This window comes from Monodelphis domestica, chromosome 2 (assembly GCF_027887165.1).
Source record: "Monodelphis domestica isolate mMonDom1 chromosome 2, mMonDom1.pri, whole genome shotgun sequence".
Classification (NCBI taxonomy): domain Eukaryota; kingdom Metazoa; phylum Chordata; class Mammalia; order Didelphimorphia; family Didelphidae; genus Monodelphis; species Monodelphis domestica.
The window spans coordinates 481,603,337-481,624,807 of NC_077228.1; the positions used below are offsets into that span (position 1 = coordinate 481,603,337).

The 21,471-nt window shown below is 37.0% G+C and overlaps 1 protein-coding gene across 1 annotated transcript in view; it reads left to right on the forward strand.

Annotated features, from left to right (window-relative positions):
* The first annotated feature begins 560 nt into the window (after positions 1–560).
* The window catches only part of RAP1A (RAP1A, member of RAS oncogene family), a 97,689-nt gene continuing 76,778 nt past the window's right edge, over positions 561–21,471 (forward strand). The window contains exon 1 of the mRNA XM_056819207.1: positions 561–786. The gene's annotated coding sequence lies outside the window, so the exon portion shown is untranslated. The remainder of the gene's footprint in view (positions 787–21,471) is intronic.

The window sequence follows — 21,471 nt, forward strand, 5'->3', positions numbered from 1 at the left end:
ATTATGGAGAGCCTTGAATTCCAGGGTCAGTGGTTTGTAATTATTTCAGTAGGCACTGTGGATGTAACTGAAGGTTGTTCAAGGCTGATCTAACAGTGCTTTTATCAGGAAGGCTATCCAGGGCTGTATGTGGAGGAAGTCTTGGGGCGGATCCGAACTGGCAGGGGAGGAGAGTCAGGAGATTTTATGAACAATTACGATGCAAGAAGAACCGAGGTCCCGGATTAGTTTATGTGTAGTCAGGAGACCTACACAAGGGTCCCTACAGGGGCAGAACTGACTAATTGCATGTGGGGCGAGAGGAGGAGGAAGACACTGAGACTCAGCCTTGGGATGACTGGAACGGCGGCACTGTCATGCCCCAAAATGGGGAAGTCAGGGGAGGGGTGGGTTTGGGGTGGGGAAGTAGAGTTCAATTCGGGGCACTCCAGCTGTCAGCCTGCAGTTCTCACGCCTCTCCTGGTGCCCCAACGCGGCTCTTTTAAAGGAGGCCTCCAGAACGAGGCTCGGAGGCGGGGCAAAGCGCGGGCTCTCGCAGGTGGGGCGGGGCTAGGCGAAGTAAAGCGAAGGAAGGAGGAGGGGCGTGCGTCTGGGCGTGCGTGCGCAGTCCCGAGGGCGCCGCCGCCGCTGCCGTCGCCGCTCCCGAGGCCGCCGCTGCCGCTGCTGCCGCCGCCGTCGTCGTCGCCGCGCAGAACTAGAGCCGGACCCGCGGCCGAGGGGGAGGAGGAGGAGGAGGAGGAGGAGGAGGAGGCGGAGGCGGAGGAGGAGGAGGCTCCCGACCTGGGGGTGAGTGAGGGACAGGGGTCGCGGGGTCGGCTGCGGCTGATGCTGTCTGTCCCTCTGTCTTTCCGTCCGTCCCCTGTTCCCTCCCCATCCCCCCATTACTCTTTTCCTTCAGCGTCCGGGGCGGTGTTGGCGGCGGCGGGGCCCAGGCGGGAGGGAGAGGCCACGGCTCGGGGAGGCCCCACCGCCACCGCCAACGCCGCGGCCACAGGCAGCCACGCCCGGGACGAGCCGGCGGGGTGGCCCGGGCTGGCGGGAGGGGCCCGGAAAGGGGGGACATTGCTCCCCCCCAAGGTGGCAGTCTCCCATTCCTGTTCACACTCACACCTGGCCTGGCAGAGTCCCCCCGCCCCAGGGCTCCAGCCCTCTTGGGGTGGGGGCCCGAGGATGGCCCACCGTAGAGAAGCACACCTTTCCCAGAAAGAGGAGGGGACGGCGAAGGGCTCCTGCCTCTGCCATCTCTCCCTGCTCTGAGCCTCCGCATCTGTAAGGATCCCACTCCCTTCCTAGTCCCCCCTACCTAGGAGGCAAAGCTGGGGGCTTAATGCATCCCTTTCTATGGCTCCTGTTTTCTTACAGTCACACACTTCATTGCGTTCTGTCCCCCATTACGCCTTCTTTTAGGCACTACCTTTTGGAAGAGGGGAAAAAAAAACCTCCTTGGGTATATAGTTAGGAAAGAGGGTGCATTGAAATCCCTGTCTTGCCTCAAAACTGAGGAGGGTATAACTGTTGAATACCATTAACCTCTCTTAGGCAATATTGTTTAAAAAAAAGCCAAATTTCTTGGCTTTATAGCTAGGAAAGAAGCTGCAAGGAGATCATACCTGTCTTTCCTAAAACCCGAGGAGGGTATCACTGTCAAATACTATTATCCTCTTTTTAGACACTACTCTTCCCCTCCCTCCCCCAACTCTTCCGGTATATAGTTCAGAAAGAGGGTGAAATGAGATCCCTGTCTTGCCTCCAAACTGAGGAGAGTGTAACTGTTGAACACTATTAGCTTTTCTCTTAGGCATTACCTTTAAAATCAAACAAACAAAACTCCCTGGGTGATACTTAGGCGGGAAGATGCAGTGGGATTCCTGGCCTGAAAACTTAGGATTGGAGGATGGAATACCCTCTTCTTTCTAGAAATTTGTGATTGAGGACACCATACTGGCCTTGAAATTATATAATATACTGCTATTAGAAAGGTTATTTTTTGTTGGGGTATTGGGGTCTGCACACCTGTGGGAAACTATTTCGGAACATTTTACTCTCCTATGGGAAGGAGTTGCTGTTGAAGTGACACGGAAGAAGACCTTTTCAGGTTTGATCTACAGAGGTTAGAAAGTAAGGCCATTTCTTGGGAGGGAGAGAAGATAATAAAGGGGAAGAAATCAACAAGGTACAACTCTATAGAAAGTTTTGCCTTCCTAGATAATGTATGACTATAATTTTTCCTTTTATTTGTTGTTCTGATAATACTCTAAATATGTAGTACAAGCCTGTAGTTCTAAATGTAAGGCCTGTGATTTCATAGTGTTGAGAAGTTGTACTCTAGAGAGGAGTTGTTGGAAACAGGATTTGGAAACTTTCCTTGAGTTTCCTGTTCAGAAATTATGAGGGTGGGTATATGTATGTAGGTCTTCTTTTTATGTAATTGCTACTTGAGTTATCTTCATAGAATAACTACCAAGTTAGGCCTCAAGCTCCTTTTTATCTATATCATGTCTTCCTTATTTTTCAAATATCTTAATGCATTAATTTAATTTAATTATTAAAAAAAAACCTTACCTTCCACCTTAGAATCAATACTGTGTAATGGTTCTAAGGCAGAAGAATGGTAAGGATTAGGCAATGGGGGTTAATTGACTTGCCCAGGGTCACACAGATAGGAAGTGTCTGATGCTAGATTTGAATTTAGGACCTTCTGTCTCTAGACCTGGCTCAATCCACTAAGCCAAGCAGCTGCCCTGATACATTTATTTTAACTTGGCTATTGTTATGGGAGGGTTTGGTGTGTATCAAATTGTTGATTCAGAATTTTGATCCATGTTCTAATTTAAAATATGATTAGAATCATAGTATTTTGGAGATGGCCATGACTGTAACAGTGATATAGTTCACCCTCCTCATTTTACAGATAAGGAGACTGAAGCTCAGAATTTGCTACTTTCCCAGGGTCACCCCAGCTCTGAGGACCAAGAAGGGAATGGCCATTACTATTTGGGGATCTCTGGGAAGATCTAAAAGAGGTAGCAGTTGAGTTAGGCATAAAGGAATGTATTGAGGCTGTGTGACCCTGGGCAACTCACTTAACCCCAATTGCCTACCCCTTGCCATTCTTCTATTTTAAAACTGATATTAAGACAGAAGCTGAGTTTTAAAAAAATGTATGGTGGGTAGCTGGATGACCAGTAGATAGAAAACCAAGCTCTTGAGGTCCTGAATTCAAATTTAGCTTCTGATACTTCCTTAGCTGTGTGACCTTGGACAAGTTACTTAGTCCCCCATTGGGTTGCCATTACTAATCTTCTGCCTTGGAACTGTTATTTAATATTTATTTTAAGACAAGACATGGGTATAAAAGAGAAAGAATGTATAGGAATTCTACCAAGAGAAAAAGGTGAATTGGACATTCTAGGCCTAAGGAGCAATTAAAGCAAAATCTGGAGGGGAGAAGTGCAGATCATATAGAATTAATAGTAAGTAGTCATGCATAGAGTAGGCAGAGGGGAGTACTATAAGAGGAAGGTTGAAAAGAGAAGATAGTTCCAGGTCATGAATGGCTTGGAGTGCTAATCTTGAAGTTTGAACTGAATTCAAGAGTTAATTGGGAGCCATTGCAACATAATTTCTGTTCTGTTGTGGACAGTACTAACTATAGGAAATTTAAAATTCTAAGCAAGACCTCTGTATGAGAAAATTATGTACTTAGTTTTTCCTGTTTGTAGTATTTTCTTTGAATAAGGAAAATTTTAATGTCATTTGTATTTTGTATAATTTCTTATTTCTTGTATTGTATCTTTATAGTCTTATGATTATGACAAGTCTTATATTAATTATATAGCTATTGAGGAAGCACATTGAATTGTAAGTTTTTGTAATTCCCTTCAGTTTTTCAAACACTTAAGAGGCACCCTGGTAATAGTAAATAAATAGGGCCAGCTTTGGGAATCTTGTTTATAGACCTGCCTCTGACACTTAGTATCTGTTAGGAAATTGGCTAAGTCACTTCACTTCTCAGTACCCCAGGCAACTCAAAAGATTAAAGGCACCAATTGCTGCCTAATTTGTATTTAGTGGAGAGAATTTTCACACAAGATATTTTTTCCATACGGGTGGTGTCAAACTCAAATAGAAAGTGGGAATAGTAGAAAACTATACCTAAGGATCCCTATTGGCTGCTGATTGACTTAGTTTTAAAATGTAATATTACATCTGTTTTATTGTATTTTTATTTACTTTGATAAATATTTCCGAATTATATTTTAATCTGTTTGGGCTCAGTGGGGAGTGTAGCAGCAGCATGTTTGACACCTGCTCTATGCCAGCAAAATCTCAGAATGGATGAAAAAAAAAATCAAAGTTATCGTTCATATTATCAAATATAACTGCTTCTTTGAAATTTTAGTTTATAAGAGTCTTATAGGTTTTATCTAAAAAGTCATATTGTTATAGTTCTGAAAACTTGAGTTAAGAATCAAAAATCACAGAAGTATAGTATTCCAAAGTTCTAAGGGACCTCAGAGTCACATAGTCTAAACTCTCTCCTAAAGTACCCTTTACAACATTCCCAATAAACAGTCATCCAGATTCCCACTTGTTAAGAGAAACATGTAATCATAATCAGAAATGTATCTAAATGTGCTATAGTGCATTTAAATTGAAATTTAACAGGCATTGCTTTAACAAACCTTTTAAAATCCAATTCTTAAAAAAGTTTCATCTTTTTTTTTAAGTTAATGTGACATTTCTAGGAATTGAATACTTCTATAATAATTCTTATGTCATCTTGCTTTATTGATAACTACATTGAGAATGCCAAATTTCACAACCTGTTATAAACAAAAATTTCATGTTATAAACCATATATTTCTATGTATATACATCTGTATTGTAATGCTTTGTGAGTTTTTACAAAGATAGGATTTTAAAAATTTTGTTGTGATGGATTTGCACTGAATCATCTCTACATTCTCATTTTGGCATACAATTTTGAGATACTAGGTCAGGGGTAGAAATTCACTTTGTGCCTGAGGAATGTTTTTTTCCCTTTTTATGTAGGTCTAACTGGCCCAAATGTTGAATTTGAGTTTATCAGTAACCATGCCCTAATCAGCCCAAAATTATGCTTTTATTCTGATCCATTCCACTTGAAAACGGAGTAGAAGCTAAGAAAATCAAAATAAAAAAATGTGTTGTTAAGGTGCAGTTAAAACAGGAAATATTTTGCTTTTTATAAGCATTCTAAAAATAATCCATTTTCATATAATTTTCAGAGGTATGTGTCATGCACACATGGGATTGAAGATGTTCTGTGATACTAAGATTTCCCAACAGTAAATTAATGTTTTAGAGTCTTTCTTTTTGTTTCACTATATGGTCAGGTAGTGGAGACCTAAAAAGTTAAATAAATAGTTAAAATCACTCCAGCTTTCCAACACTAGTCACCAACAAAGTATTAGCTTAGTATAAAACTTAATATGGATGCGTGGTGGTAATATATTGGTAAGGTAAGCCATAAATTTAACATGTAATTTTATATTTATTTTCTTGTACTTGTAATATTTTATATGACCCATATGAGGCCTTATAAATGTATCTAATTTAATTTATATAATAAGATTGTTACAGGTTGTACAGTTTTGTCATTATCAAAGACACTTTGAATACATAAATGTGACTGGTATGTACTCACACAATCTAGTGGTTTTTCAGGTGGAGCTAAAACAGGAAATGTTATGCTGTACATGCTGGTCGTAAAAATAATCTATTACTTATGATAGAACTCAACTTTAATTTAAACAGGCAAGACTTTATAAAATGAATAGGTTCAAAAAATTGGGCACAACTATTAAGGCTTTCAACAAAACCCAAAATACAGTTTGTAAGACTGTAGCTTAGTAGTAGCAATTACTACTTTTGAAAAAGAATGTTTTTTCAGATTTTTTTGAAAGTGTAATCTGGAAAGTAAGTCCATTCATTGTAATTTCTGTAATATTTAAAATGTCATCTGAAAATTGAACTGCTATTTTCCAGACAAGTTTCCTTGATATAGAACATTAAACAATCAAACACTAATTATTTTAACAGTTGAAATTTAAAAATACTGTTTCAATTCTCTCTAGCATGCGTTGTTAATATTGAACCTTTTTGCTATGAATTACGCTTTTTAAGTTTTAAGATGTGCTTATTAGAGGCAGCCAGAAATATTATAGATAAGATAATATATTGGTTATGATAATTAGTTAACTGGAAAGATAGTGATGACCTTGACAAAAGTGCTAGCTTGGAGTCAGTAAGTTTAAATCCTGCCTCCCATGTTAAATTTCAATTTAAATGCACTATAGCACATGTCATTAGCTTTATCATCCTGAATTAAGCTTTGTATTTCAAATTCTTAGGAATTAGATCAGCAACCTGAGTTGGTGGAGAGACTTGCCACACTAGGAGTCCCCCAGGCTGGAGAAATAACAGAGGCTTTGTTTATCCCATGATATCCTTTCTAAAGGCTTCATATTCATTTGTTCAACAGATAGACTGCCGCTGATTGGAGAGAAGCGATACAAAGATATGTCTGCACTAACAGAGCTTACAAGTTAATAATTTGTTATAGTAGTATCAGAGCCTGAATTTGCTTTTGGTAAATGATCCATTTTCAACTTAAAATAATCATCTTAGTGGTAATTGAATTTTTCTAGAACTATTTACAAAGTGCTTATATGTATTCGAGATGCAATATGGTCACATAGCTAGTTATGTGTCTAAGACCATATAATATATATTGGCTCTTCCTCTACTCATGTGTTCCCTATCAAATCCTCTTCACTCTTCATTCAGCAAGCATGTTAAGTGTTCATATTATGTGTAAGGCACTGTGCTTAAATCCAAGAGATAAAGGAAAGGCAGAAACATGGTCCTTTCTTTCACATCCTACTAAGCACAAACAGGAGACGAACAACCATTTACATATAAAATAGGCTTTATAGGCTTCTTTCGGGGGTTGGAGCTGAAGGAAGCCAAAAGGCTGAGGTTTGGGGACCACAAGTTGCACAGGCCCAGAGTAGAGAAATGGAATGTTGTGGGGGAGAAATGGCAGGCCAGCATGGCTTCATGGGAGGGCAGAATGAGGAAAGGAAGGGTGAGAACTGGAAAGGTAGAAAGGCACCAAGTTTGAAAGGGTTTAAAAGCCTCAGGATTTCATATTTGATCCTAGAGGTGATGGGGAAACAGTGGAAATTTATTGAGCAGAGGTCTAATATGGTCAGACCTGTGCTACAGAAAATCACTTTGCATTTGAGTAGAGGATATCCAGGAAGTGCAGAGGGGCTTGAAGCAGAGAGATGCACTGGTGGCTACTGCTGAAGTTCTAGGATAAGATGACAAGGACCTCTACCAAGAGGTGATTGAGTTGAGAGGACTGATGATATGATATATACAAGAAATGTGTCGAAGGTAGAAATGGCAAGATATGGCAACAGATTGAATATGTGTGGTGAATATAAATTAGGTTCAAGGGATTATAGCATAGTTGTGATGCTGATTGATTATAAAGATGGTAAAGATTTTGAACATAATTGGGAAACTGGAAAAAGGGAAGAGCTTCAGAGGAAAAATAATTCTGTTTTGGACATATTGAATTTGAGATGTGCATGGGACATCAAGTTTGAGATGTTCAAAGAGGCAGTTGATAGCATGAGACCCCAGATCAGGAGAGAGGTTAGGGCTCAATAGATTTGAGAATACTCTGCATGGAGTTGACAATTGAATCCACAGGGGATGATGAGATCACCAAATATAGTATAGAATGAACAGAGAAGCAGGCCTATGACAGTGCCTTGGGGGACACCCACACTGTTTGGCAGTTATTGTGGACTCATTTTCTAATGTTTTATCTTAGAACAAACTTTTTCCAATTGTTTAGAAATACTATAAAAATTAATTTTGCTTAATCATGAATGTAAGCTTTTCTGCATATGCCACTTTTTGGAGAAGGGATTTTCTCTTTTCGATTTGTCATTGTAATCATGTTTAACATGAGTAAATTTTTGTGTGGAATTTCTCATTTCTAAACTTTTTTCTACATTGATTCAAATTCTTCCTATGTAACTATTCTTTAATAAGAGAAAAGTGTGTATGTAACGTAATGTAATAAAGGCATGCATTTTTAGTGAACATGGGTAGCTTGCCAACACTGGTTTCATACTTGGGTTTTTTACCCCCAAAGATCTGACTATGGTGTACCTATAAGGTAATAACAGAATTTACAAAATAGTTGGCTTCTGGTTTTCCCTTTATGTGGTTTCAATTTAGGTTTATATGAACTTTTATTATTCTGTAAGAACATGAAAAAACAGTGAAATAATTCTCTTGAATGTGATGCCTTCTGTTAGAGTAGTGTTGACTACATTTTGTGGTGCTTTTTTTTGTCTTAGTGGATGCTTCTGATTTTAGAACATAGCATTTTTTTCTTGACAACTTGAAGGTAAATAACAGACATTAAAATCTAGGCCTGATTTTTGCTTTCTTTAGTCTTTCTACAAAGGATGGTCTCACACCTTGAAAGCAGAGGCTACGTATAGTATGCTGGAGTGGAAAGTAAATTGACTTGGAGTCAGAAAATATGGTCTTCAGCAATTAATCATTTTTGTATCATTTTGTATTAGTCAATCTGATCCAAATTTTCCCTTGTGAAATGAACATAACAGTACTTAGGTTATCCATTCAAAAGGTTGTTATGGGGAGGCAATTTATGAAATGCAAATTGCTATGTAAATGTGAACTATCCTTAGGGATAGTCAGAATTCAGAAGTAACAATGATTGAACTTTTATATTAATGAGTTATCACCAGATCTGCTTTATTAATAATTGTAAAACTATCATGTGAATGTGTTGGTGTCTTGAAAAACAGCTTTAATTGAAATGGACTTCTTGGCAAATATTTTTAGTAAAAATCTGTTTACTTACGATTATAAATTAGTGAACTTTTTTGTTATTAGAGATGATTGGAAATTTAATGTGTTGACTTGTAGTAAATATACTGCAATTAATATTCTAGTAAGTAAAAAAGATTAACATTAGCTAATATGGAAAATAATTTTTAAGATCTGAAAAGTTCCTTTAAGACTTTTAATACCATCTTCAATTGTTAAGACTTTACTGATCCCTTTACTTGTTAGAACTTAATGCTTTCTCTACAAACCATTTCACATATGCTTATCTGGAGACATGATGTATCCCTCTCCTACAATGTATGTTTTTTGAGGGTAGAACTTTGTTGGTTTTGCCTTTGTATCCTTCCTAGAATATATGTGTGTGTGTGTATATATATTTATATATTTTTTTATGACCCACCATTTCCTTTATTTGTACAAAAAAGTGAATAATCATAGCCTGGCTGAGAAAAAGTGGTGGTTTAGGGTTTAAACAAGTCCTTATGACCTGAAACATCTATTTTGAAGGCTTGGGACAAGAAACTTTAGTCCCAGCATCTTTTGGTTTGGTGCCCTTAGGATTGGTGGACCGAGTAGGCTTAGCAACCTTGCCATCACTGGGTATTGTAACCTTAGAATCAGATTTGATGGCCTTGGCTGCTTTGGGATTGGACTTGGTGACCTTGGTGTTGGACTTGGTGATCTTAGTGACCTTGATATCAGATTTGGTGACATTGATATGCTGGATTTGGTGGCCTTCTGGTCAGATTTGGTGATCTTGGAGTTAGACTTGGTGACCTTGGGGGCAGTGGGCTTGGCAGCCTTGGGGTCAGTGGTTCTGGTAACCTTGAAGTTAAGCTTTGTGATCCTGGAGCTTGGATGCTTGGCAGCCATCTTATGGCCAGCATTGGCCTTAGATCTTGGTCCTGAGGAGCTTGGTCTTGGAGGCTTTGGTGCTCAGAACCTTAATTTAATGGCCTTTGCTTGGGTCTTGATGGCTTTGGTGTTGTTGACCTGTATCTTCTTCAGCCTCTTCTTGTTGTGTTTCTTGGCAAAGCACATGTTTCTCAGAAACTTGAGGTCAACTCCTTTCAGAGACTCATCTCTGTGATCTTGTTTTCTTTTTCTTTTTTTTCTTTTGTTTTTTTGTTTTTCTTTTTTTTTTAATATTTTTTAATTTTTATTTGGTCATTTCCAAACATTATTCATTGGAAACAAAGATCATTTTCTTTTCTCCCCCTCCCACCACCTCTCCCATAGCCCACGCGCAATTCCACTGGGTATCACATGTGTTCTTGATTCAAACCCATTTCCATGTTGTTGGTATTTGCATTAGAGTGTTCATTTAGAGTCTATCCTCAATCATATCCCCTTCCCCCCTGTAGTCAAGCAGTTGCTTTTCGTGATCTTGTTTTCTTGATGCCATTTCTGTACCATTTTCGTGATTGGTTGTGATCATGTGGTTCTTAAACTTAGCCATCTTTACACTGAAGCCTGTGCTAACAGGCACTCCACAGACCAGAAGAGAGAGAGGGAGAGAAAGAGCCACATAGTAGGTATTTAATAAATAATAATATATTAAATTAGAAATGCCCTAAACATAATATTTATGGATTTCTGCAAGATAATTGACAGTCTTTTATAAAACTTTGAATGATACTCAAATGGCCCTATGATCTCAGTGGTTTGGATGTTCCTTTATGCAGTTAAGATTGCAAACCACTCAATTCTGCCCATCCTGTGCAATTCTTATTCATGCATCTCCATAACCTCTTATAGGAAGCCTTCACCAGTTTCTCCAGAAATTGCAAAGAATATCACTTAAACATTGCCCATTATTCCTTACCAAGCAACCAGTTCATCTTTTTTGATCATATCTTCACATCATTTGCTTCTTTCTATTCTTTGACATTCCTTTTGTTGCCATTGTTAAATATTGTGTGCTTGTACTAGTTACATGCTATTTCTTCCCTATTTCTCTGAGAGCAATACTTATTTTCAGTTAGTAAGAGAAGTTTCATGGCAATATTAAGGAACAACACCAATAGAAAATTTGTATTTTTTTTAAACCCTTACCTTCCATCTTAGAATCAATATTGTGTATTGGTTCCAAGGCAGAAGAGCAGAAAGGGCTAGGCAATGGGGGTTAAGTGACCTGCCCAGGGTCACATAGCTCAGAAGGCTCAGATGTCATATTTGAACCTAGGACCTCCTGTCTCTAGGCCTGGCTCTCAATCCACTGAGCTACCCACCTGCCCCCAGAAAATTACTATTAAAAAGATGTGCCTTTACCCCTAAGAGGTTTGTGGTCATTAAAATAGATTTGCAGTTTCCAAAAGACAATCCATCCCATTCTCCTTTTGTTAGGTCCAGGCCCAACTAATTGTCCTCTTGTATTATCTCACACATGCATGCACACACATGGTTGGTATATATTAATGGGCAGCCTCTATATCTTCATGTTGTAATCTGGGCAATAGACATATTTCATCCATCATTTTTTTCCGTATAAATGGTTAAGCCAAATCTGTTCAGTAGGCACGGATCTTTTCCAAGAAGCTCTGCAATATTCCAAGTGTACCTAGCAAGATAATAAGCTAGTAGGAACATCTGGAAGGTCTCACTACCCATAGAGAAGAAATGTCTTTTAACTTGGATTCTTCTGGCACAATGGTGAATACTTTTGGCAAGCATACATATCCTTGCCTCTTGCCTCACCTGATGTTTATGATCAGCTGCTTTTTAAACAAGATTCTCTTATATCCTTCAAAGAATAAGAAATGATTTTGATGTGTAATTGGGAAAGACATTGTTGGAAGACAGTCTTGAAGACAATATTATGTTCTATTAAATCTTATAGTTTAAAAAAGTTAATCAACTGACAAGTCCAGCGAAAGTTTATATTTGCTGTTTTTCATCATCTTTTACAGAATAGCACTTATAAAGGAATGCCTGTTTGGTACTAATATGTAAATGAGTTATAAAAATTTTATATTGATAGCAAAGAAAGCATATATATTCACAAGTTAATGTTTTTACAATCTTATCTTCTCTTTTTTATATCAATAAATAAGGATTCTTCTGTGCCTTTGATATCTTCCCTCTTTCAGATGTTTTCCAAATTGTTTAGCCTCTAGTATAGATCTCTATAATGTGTATTTGATCAAGTTTGGTTGCTTTTTCCATCTTTATTATCTTTAGTGCCATTTCTCTCTGCTTCCAGGTTGTTTCACTGACCTTTGTTTATAAAAATCTTTACCATTTTTTTTCCTGTTTGTTGCCCTTTAAGTTTCATCCATTAATACTTACAGGATGACTTTGCTTATCTGGGCCTTTTGCATTGTTTTCTTCAAACAGATTTTTTACTCTGCTTTGATGTAGTACTACCCACAATCTCTTCCACTCAATGGGGTATAAGTTTCTTGAGGTCAAGCAATGTTTTGATTTTTTTTACTAATACCTGCTGAACTGAATTTAATTCCAGTACCATCTTTGTTATATTTTATAAATGTAATATGGTACCTTTGATTGCCATCTCTCATTGATTGTCAAGTAATTCAGGAATTTGTTGATTAAGGTGCTTTAGGTTATTTTGGTCTTCTTGTGGCAGTTTATAGAAATCAAACTCATGAAATTATTATGATGGTGTCAATATTCTTTCTACTTTTGTCACATAGTTATTATTATTATTAATAATTATAGTAACTTCTCTTTTTGGGTCAAGGTTGAGTTATTTTAATTGCATAGATGTCCTTTTTTCCTGCTAATTTTTATTATCTAATAAGTCAGTGGTCAAACTGTAAACAGCTGATTTAGAAATGACACCTACATTAGTAATATTATTTCCTGTCCATTAAAATATAATCAATTTCATTTTTTGTCATGTTATTTGGTATTCACTATATTTAGTGCCTGACAATCTTTTCTTAGTGAAAATGTTCATATTGTAAAAGGAGACATATGCAGTTTATAAAACCTTGTTTTCTCTCATTCTTTATTCTTGATCATGTTTTCCAATATATTCTTTGATATTCCATCTATTTCCACTTGGGCATTGAATTAAAAGCATATGTTGTATAAATTTGGAGGGTCTTACAAGTTATGGAATTTTTTATCTTATTTTTTATTAATAGATATTGGTGGTCTTTCTGCAAAAAAAACCCATAAGAATTGCAATACAAAATGACCAAACATCCCTTGAAATGCTTCTTATTTCCCACGAACCTTCAATAAAACCAGTATTTCCAATTACTGTTCCATCCTCTTATTTATATGCTTTCATTTAGATGTAACTGCATTCTTCTGGTTTTAGAGTAAGGATATCAGAATTTATATGATTGAGATCCTCCAGTCATATATCCATCTGTTAAAAGCTCTAGGCAGGTACCTCAGATGGAATACAAATACCAAGTTAAAAGTTTTTAAATGGGTTAAAAACTTCTACTTCTCTAAAAACTACTACCCTATACTTCCATTTCTGCCACCCTGCTATCATTACTGTGGAAGTCTAAGGGATCTGTACAGGACTTATTTCATAAGTTGCAATGGCTAAAACATTCTTTGCCAGGGATCTAGATCGTTGGTGATAAAGCTTTTTTATTCTTAGCTAGACTGGTCTCAAAAACAGGAACTTTGGAGAAGCCTTTTTTTCCAGCATGGTTAAATACCAGAACTTCATTGGTATAATCTTTGAGAATCTAGAGCCACTTCCACATGATGAGGCATTCTATTAATATCTTGCATTTATTTAGTGCTCTATAGTTAACAAGATGCTTTCTGTATGTTTTTAATTCTTTTTTTAAAACTCACCTGTTTTATTGATGCTTTATGCTTTTCACCAGCCCTTTCTTGATAACTACTCTTTTTTTAAAACTCTTACTTTCACTCTCAGAATCAATACTAAGAATTGGTTTTAAGGCAAAAAATAGTAAAGTGTCAGACCAGATTTGTCTGCTTTCCCTTTTAACAAAAGTAACAAATAACCCAGGTAAAATCAATTGACACAGTAAAACAGGTTTTATAGAGCAATGGTGCCAAACTGAAATAGAAACAAGGGCCATTAAACCATATGTAAAGATACTTGTAGACCATTATTGACTTAGTTTTAAAGTGTAGTGTTATCTTTGTCTTAATCTTTTTAGTAATTTTGTTAACTGTTTAACTGTTTAATCAGTTTTACCTGATTCTGCCTCACCTGGGAGTGTTGTGGGCCCCATGCAATGGGCTCTTGTATTTGACCTTTCAGAGTAAAGCATTCTACACCTTTCATCTTGCACTTCTGTACTTAGAGGAGTGAAGTATTTTTTTATGATTTGTTCTGTTTGGAGGGGGAAATGATAGAAATCTTCAAGTACTTAAAAGGTTATAGTATAGAAGTGAGTTTAGACTTGTTTTGATGAGCCTCAGAAGTCAGAGCTAGGAGTAGTGGGTGGAAATTACAAAAAGGCAAATTTAGTCTTGATGTCAGGAAAAAATTATCAATTAGAGCTATCCCAAAGTGGAAGGGGCTGTCCTCAGAGGTAATGGATCTTCCCTTAAATTCAATAGGGATTGGATGACCAGATGGATTGTCAAAGAAGGGATTCTTTTTGCGGTTTAGGTTGGACTGAATGGCTGCTGAGGCCCCTTCTAACTCAGGTATTCTATAACTATTAAAGGCCAAGATTGGTCATTATAGTTAATCAAAGTTAAGATGCCTTTTTTAAAAAAAAAATTATAAGCTCCTTTAATTAATTAGTTTAGAAATTTTTTCTATGGTTACATGATTCATGTTCTTTCCCAACCCTCCTCCCATCTCCCTCCTGTAGCCAATTCCACTGGGTTTTATATGTGTAAGATGCTTTTTAGTGTTTTCATTTATAGAATCATAGTTACTGTGTATATTATTCTCTTGGTCCTATTCTGCATCAATTCATATATATCTTCTCATCCTTCTGCAAAGCCTCATATTTCCATTTTCTTGTGCCATTGCAACATTCTGTTTATATACCATGAATTTGATTAGCCTTTCCTTAATCTATGGGCAATTACTTTGTTTCTTTTTTTTTTTGCTACTACAAAAATTACTGCTATGAATATTTTTGTATGTCAAGTCTGTGCTCTCAAGAAGCTTATATTCATTTAATCATCAGTGAATCAACAAGTATTTACCAAGTGACTACTATTCCATCTCTTTCTCTGCAGACACAAAATGCTACCTGGTATATAGCTTGGACTATTGTAATAGTATTCTAATTAGACTCTGTACCTGAAGTCTCTCCTGAAGTTAAGGTGCTTCCTTATGCTTAAATTAGAAAAGATGATTTGCTCTCCACAGAAATTTAGTCAATTTCTACATCTCAATAGCCCCAACTCCATTGTGGATTTATTAAATATGCCTCTAATCAGTGTGTCTTAAAAACCTATTTCCCAATTTGTAAATATGACATTTAGTTGTTCATCTACTTATTTTTAGTGATATGTATTTCTAGTGTAAAACATTTGAAATCCACACCTGGTTAATTGAATGCTGTGGGTTTTTTCTTTCTGAAAGAACCTAAGATATTCTAAGTATATAAGATTTAATGTTAGAGAAATTATGATGACTTTTGAATTTCTTTATTAGTATTAGCCTAGAGAGGCCAGAATAAAAGTCAATTCATATTTTTAAAAATTCAATGAGGCTATGTTAATAGATAGACATTGGCATAGATAGCTACCATTTTGAGACTATAGTTACCTAGTCCAACTGGTATTTAAACTGGAATCTCTAAACATCCAATCCCTGCTTGAAAAGTTCTGTTACAAAGGAAAAGAACCATTTTCTTGTCTTTGTAGCTAGCTGGTGCAGAGGATAGAGGACTGTGCCCGAAGTTCTTCAGGAAGAGTTCAAATCCAGACTCAGACATTTACTAATCTATGTAACCTTATATGTCACAGTCCACTTCAGTTGAAAAATGGAAATAATAGCATCTACCTCCTAGGGTTGTTGGGAGGATCAAATGAGATCATATTTGTAAAGTGCTTAACACAGTGCCTGGCATGTAATAGTTACTTATTCCCTTCAATTTTCCTTTCCTCTCACTTGGGTCCAAGCACAAGTCTAATTCTTTATATATCAGCTCTTCAAATGCTTTAAAACAGTTATTGTGGCAACTGCCATGCTCTTCCCAAATGAAGTTGTTTCTTTATGCTCAACTTCTCTATCCTTCATCTTATCATTGTTTGACATGATTTTGCATCCTCATATATATGACATTCCATGTTTTGCCTCATTTTGTGCACAGCTTGTCCTCTATGTCTGAAATGTATTCCTCCTTATTACCACCACTTCATAAAATCTCTAGTTTCCCCTAGAATTTGGCAAAGTGCTACCTCCTACTCAAGATTCTAGCCTTTCTCCCCTCCTGTAATTACAGGAAATTACTTTATATATATTTTGTACTTATATATGAATGTATTGTTCTTCCCAACAGAATGGGTAAGCTTCTTGGTAGTCTGGATTTATTTGTTAATCTTTCTATCTTTAGTGCCCTAGCACAGTGTTGCCTTATAGGTGTTTTGTAAATACTTGTCTGGTCAGGGCAGAGTACAATGGGACGGACCATCATGTTTTATAAATCTGACATAGCTTTCTTAATGAAACCTAAGATTTCATTAGCTTTGAAAATTGTCATCTTAAACTTCTGGTTCACATCATATATATATATATATTTTTTTTTTTCCCATACAGACTTATGTAGCTCTGTATCCTCTTAACCCATTTTGAAGCTGATTTTTAAAAAAAATCCATGTAAAGGACTTAAGCATACGGTCCATCTCTATCCATATCATTGGAATGTCAAACAGCATAATGCCAAGACAAAATAACTAGAGCACTCCGCTAGAGTATACTAGAACTAGAGTTCACTATACTAGTGAACTAGAGTTCACTATAAGCTGATATCAAGCTGTTAATGACAATTCTTTAGGTCCAGTCAATCAGCTCATTCAAAATTCCTTTAATTGTATTATGACCTAACAAATATCTCTCCATCTTGTCTACAGTATTTTGGTGGCATTCTTCTAATTATAGGCCCAAAGATTTTGAGCTGTATGGGACCTTATTGGATACCCCATGAAAACCCGACCTTTAACAGGCAATGGAACTGAGGTCCAGAGAGGTTAATTGACTTACACATGGTTACAAATGTGGTAATAAATGACAGGAGGAATTTAAACTCATTTTTTCTTGCTCTAGAATTATAAGGGGGTAAATTTAGGGGTTATTGACTGAATATATTATATTAGTGGTTGCCAGGGATTAATTCAAATCCCAATAAAAATACTCAAGTCAGTTTGGGAATTTTATGGTGGTTTAATTAATATAGAGGGAAGGAATTAAGAAGAAGAAGAGAGAGAATGGGGTAAGATTTCTCTGGCGTAGCCTAAGCCAAGGGAAGTTCAGAAAACTCAGCCACGAGGCCTCCTCAGAAGATTAGTGGCGTCCTAAGAGGATAGTGTTTTGGAAGGTAAAGGAAAAAGGAATCAGCCTAAACTCATTCACCTAGCATGCTCACGCCAAGACTCAAGACGCCAAATGCCGTCCAGCACTCCCCATGTTGCTGACAGAGATCAATGTCTTCACGAGCGAGAGACAGAGTGAGAGCCAAGTCTCCATGAGAGAGCCAGAGCCACCTCTCTGCGAAAAGAGGCCGGAGAGAGGAAGAGGTGCAAAATACATACTCTTTTTTTTTTTTACATCACTTCCTGCGTCTCACATGTACCAATGGTAGTTTAAGCTTGACTTAGGACAGCCCAGGGGGGCCTGTCAGTTGTTTATTTGTCACTTGCTAGCACATGTCAGTCATAGGCCATCCTCCTCAACACTTAATCCTTAAGTAGGGGTGTATACATTCCTGTTTGTTAGGATTTTAAAGATTTAATCAGGGTGGAGAAAATCTAAAATTCACAATCCCCCTGATGATGATTGGGGAGCTAGTCTCCCCAATTGATCACTAAACATAATCATCCTGTACCTCTAAATTTTCTAACTGCAGGTGCATACAAAATTTTCCCTTCTAGGAGGAAACTACAATAGTTAGAGAGAAGAGGGGAATAAAAGAAAGACAGCAAAACCAATGTCTGCTGGGCGCATAATTGCTAATGGGCATCCCAATACTAAATCCACAGTTTTTGTCACTAGTAAGGCTGTGGCAGCTACTCCTCTTAAGATATGGTTGTGCTCCTGAAGCTACTGGGTCTAGTTGCGCTGAATAATAAGTAATTGGACGCTGAGAAGATCCCAAAGTCTGAGTTAAAACACCTGAAGCTACCCCTCTTCGCTCATGTACATACAAAGTAAATGTCTTATAATCTGGGATGCCTAGAGCAGGGGCAGACAAAATAGACTGTTTTAGATCTGACAGAGCTGACAGGTGTTCTGGCTCTAATTTGAGGGGTTCAGGTATTGAATCCCTTGTTAGTGCTATAAGGGGTTTAGTAGTTTCCCCATAGCAAGGAATCCATTGTCTACAAATCCCTGTTGCTCCTAAAATTGCTTTTAACTGTTTCTTAGTGGTAGGAGCGCTTAATTTTTGAATATTTTCAATCCGTTTGGGAGAAATAGAATGGGCACCTGCAGTCAGTATGAACCCCAAATATTCTACTTTGGGGGAGACACCACTGAATTTTATTCTTGATAATATCTTGAGATATTATGCCCTCTTTTGTGTAGTTAAAAAAGGTGTTTACTATCTTCCTGACATGCTTCTGTATCTGTTGAAGCCAAGAGTAGATCATCTATGTATTTTATTTATTGCTTTTAAATGGTATATTATCTGTGATGGCAACCACTAGTCGGAGAAGAATCTCTCAAATTTTTAAGATAGCCTAGATAAATTTTTTTAAAGCCACATTTCTTCTGCCAAGGCTTTTTGCCCACCCCACCCACAAATGTCACCAGTATTGAGATTTTCTTTAACTTTTTTGATTTTGCAGTAATATACTTTTAAAATATATTTCTGTAATGTCAATGCATGATCCAAAAGCTTGAGACTATAAAATGATGCCACTGATTGTTTAAAAAAAATTATGGGACTTTGCTTAATGATTCTGTCTGATTCCAGGAGAAGAGAATACAAAAAGAGCCATTGCACAGTGCCACAGAAGCATAAAGCTAAACTGCACATAGTGCCAATCGAGCACAAGGTCAAAGAGACCAACCAATCCCAATGGGATTGAAAATTTTGAGCCAAGACAAGAGGACTTGAACTTTTTTGGGGGTTTGAAGTTGTGGCTGTTTAACATGTGTTAAAGGCAGGTCTTCCTTGTCCCACATTCTACCAAGTATCTTAAATTTGGCTCCTACCTGGCTCCTATAATCTAGTCCCTTTTCTGTCTTTCATGGTGTGGCAAACTTTATAGTCCTGGCTGATTGGGTAAATGCATAATTGCTTAAATCATTTTAATTGGGCCCTGATTCAAGGACTTGTTATGGAATTATTTTTCCTTTTCTTAGAATTTTTACACATAAGACTTTGATAGTCTATATTTCATCCAGAACTTATTTTTTTAATTTGGATTTTTAAAAATATTTTTTATTTCTCTTGCCAATTGATTCATATATCTCATAACTCAGCCATGTATCCCTAAGTGATCCCTGTGTTTTTCAACACCCATTTTATAGTTATATATATTGTTCACCTTGTTCTGCTTGATTCATTTTGCATCACTTTATACAAATCCTCATGTTTCTCCGAGTTCCTCATCACTCTTAAGAAATAGCAAATACCATTCCATTACACATTTATGCTGTAGTTCACTTAGAAATGCCTTAGTTGATGGACACTGACTTCTATTTCCATATTTTTGGTACTACAAATTTTGTATTTTGGCATATATGAAGCTTTTCTGATTGCCCCCTTTGGTGGTATATGCCTGTAAAGGGTATGTATACTTAACTCTAACAACAAAGGTGCATTTAGAATTGGGGAATCTTTCTATAATTCCTCTGACATCAGTTATTTCTGTCTTTTGTCATCTTTGCTGCTTTGGATGTGAAGTAAAAACCTTAGTGTGACTTTACTGCATTATTTTCCATATGCTTGCTGGAAGTTTGAGATTCTTTTGCTGTCATCAGTTTTTAATCGCTAATCTACCATAAGCAGAGGTCCTATTTCTCCTTTGATCATTATCTTGTTCCCAACATTGTTTTAAAAGCTCTTTTTTATTGTTCTTGACATTCATTTCCAGTTTTAGTTCAGTGGTTGCTGGGATGTAGCCTTTCAGGGTGAAGGAGATTCTCCAAGTAAAAAAGTTTCATAATATTAAGACATTTAAATTTCTAAAACAGTAACTATAAATAGATACAATCCACATAAATAAAAAGTCTTTGATTCTGAGACCACAGATTTTGAGAATTGTTTCCTTAATTCAGGCAATTTGAGGCTTGAGCACTTCAGATATTCTTAAAACATTGTTATTCTTTTGTAATCTGCCTTTTCTACCATGCCCCATATTCTTTCCCAAAAATAATAGTAAACAAAGAGAAGGCTCCTATATGTCCTTATAGACCAGTACATCTCATGTTTTTTAATACTATCTTGTTAGTGTTAATCATAATTTTAAAGTTAACTGAAAAAGCAATAACTTGATAACCAACAGTTTCTCTAAGGGTTGATAATGCATTAAAGTTTGGTTGTACCATCATCCCTTAGCATACTCACAGTTGTAAAACTTGAAAGATAATAAAGATGGCCCAAGACTAATGATAGGTGTCTTCATTCGGGTGGTTGTATCATTAGTTAATAATGATTTGGATTTGATTAGTGATAGTCTTTCCTGACATTGACAAAAGAGCTGATTATGTGGCATTTAAATTTTTTTCCAAGCCCTTACCTTCCTTTCTGAAATCAATATTAAGTATTGGTTCCAAGACAAAAGAGCTGTAAGGAACCAGACAATTGGGGTTAAGTGACTTGCCCAGAGTCATCACATAACTAGGAAGTTTCTGAGGCTACATTTGAACCCAGGACTTCTCATCTCTAGGCCTTACTTGCAAACTGCTGAACCACCTAGCTGTCCCACCTAGCTGTCCCAAGTGGCATTTAATTTAACATATGATAGAGGACCTGTTTGACATCTTCAAATGACATCACACACAAGGACAGAATGACAGTTATCAGATGCTGATATGGGTAAATTCAGTGGCTTGTTATTAAGTATGTAGGTAAGCCTGTGAATTATAAGTTCAGGATTCTGCTAAGTGAATTTCTGTTAAGCAGAGGATATGTTATCTCAGCAAGTTCAGTACTCCCCTAAATTATGTAGATCAAATCCAGGTTTTTTTAGTCTTTTGATTTTTATCTTTCTAAAATCCTCCACAAAGGATCCATTCAGCATTCTTAGGACCTTCCTCAGGATCACTTGGATTTCAGGGGATCATACAGGTTGTTCTTTGCTCTTACAAGACCAGGCCACCTACTTTTCCTGATATATTTCTCTGATAGTATCCTTTAAGCAAGTTTTCTTCCTTAATTACAGCTTATGCATACCCACTCTATATTTCTGTTACCATTTGAATAGTAT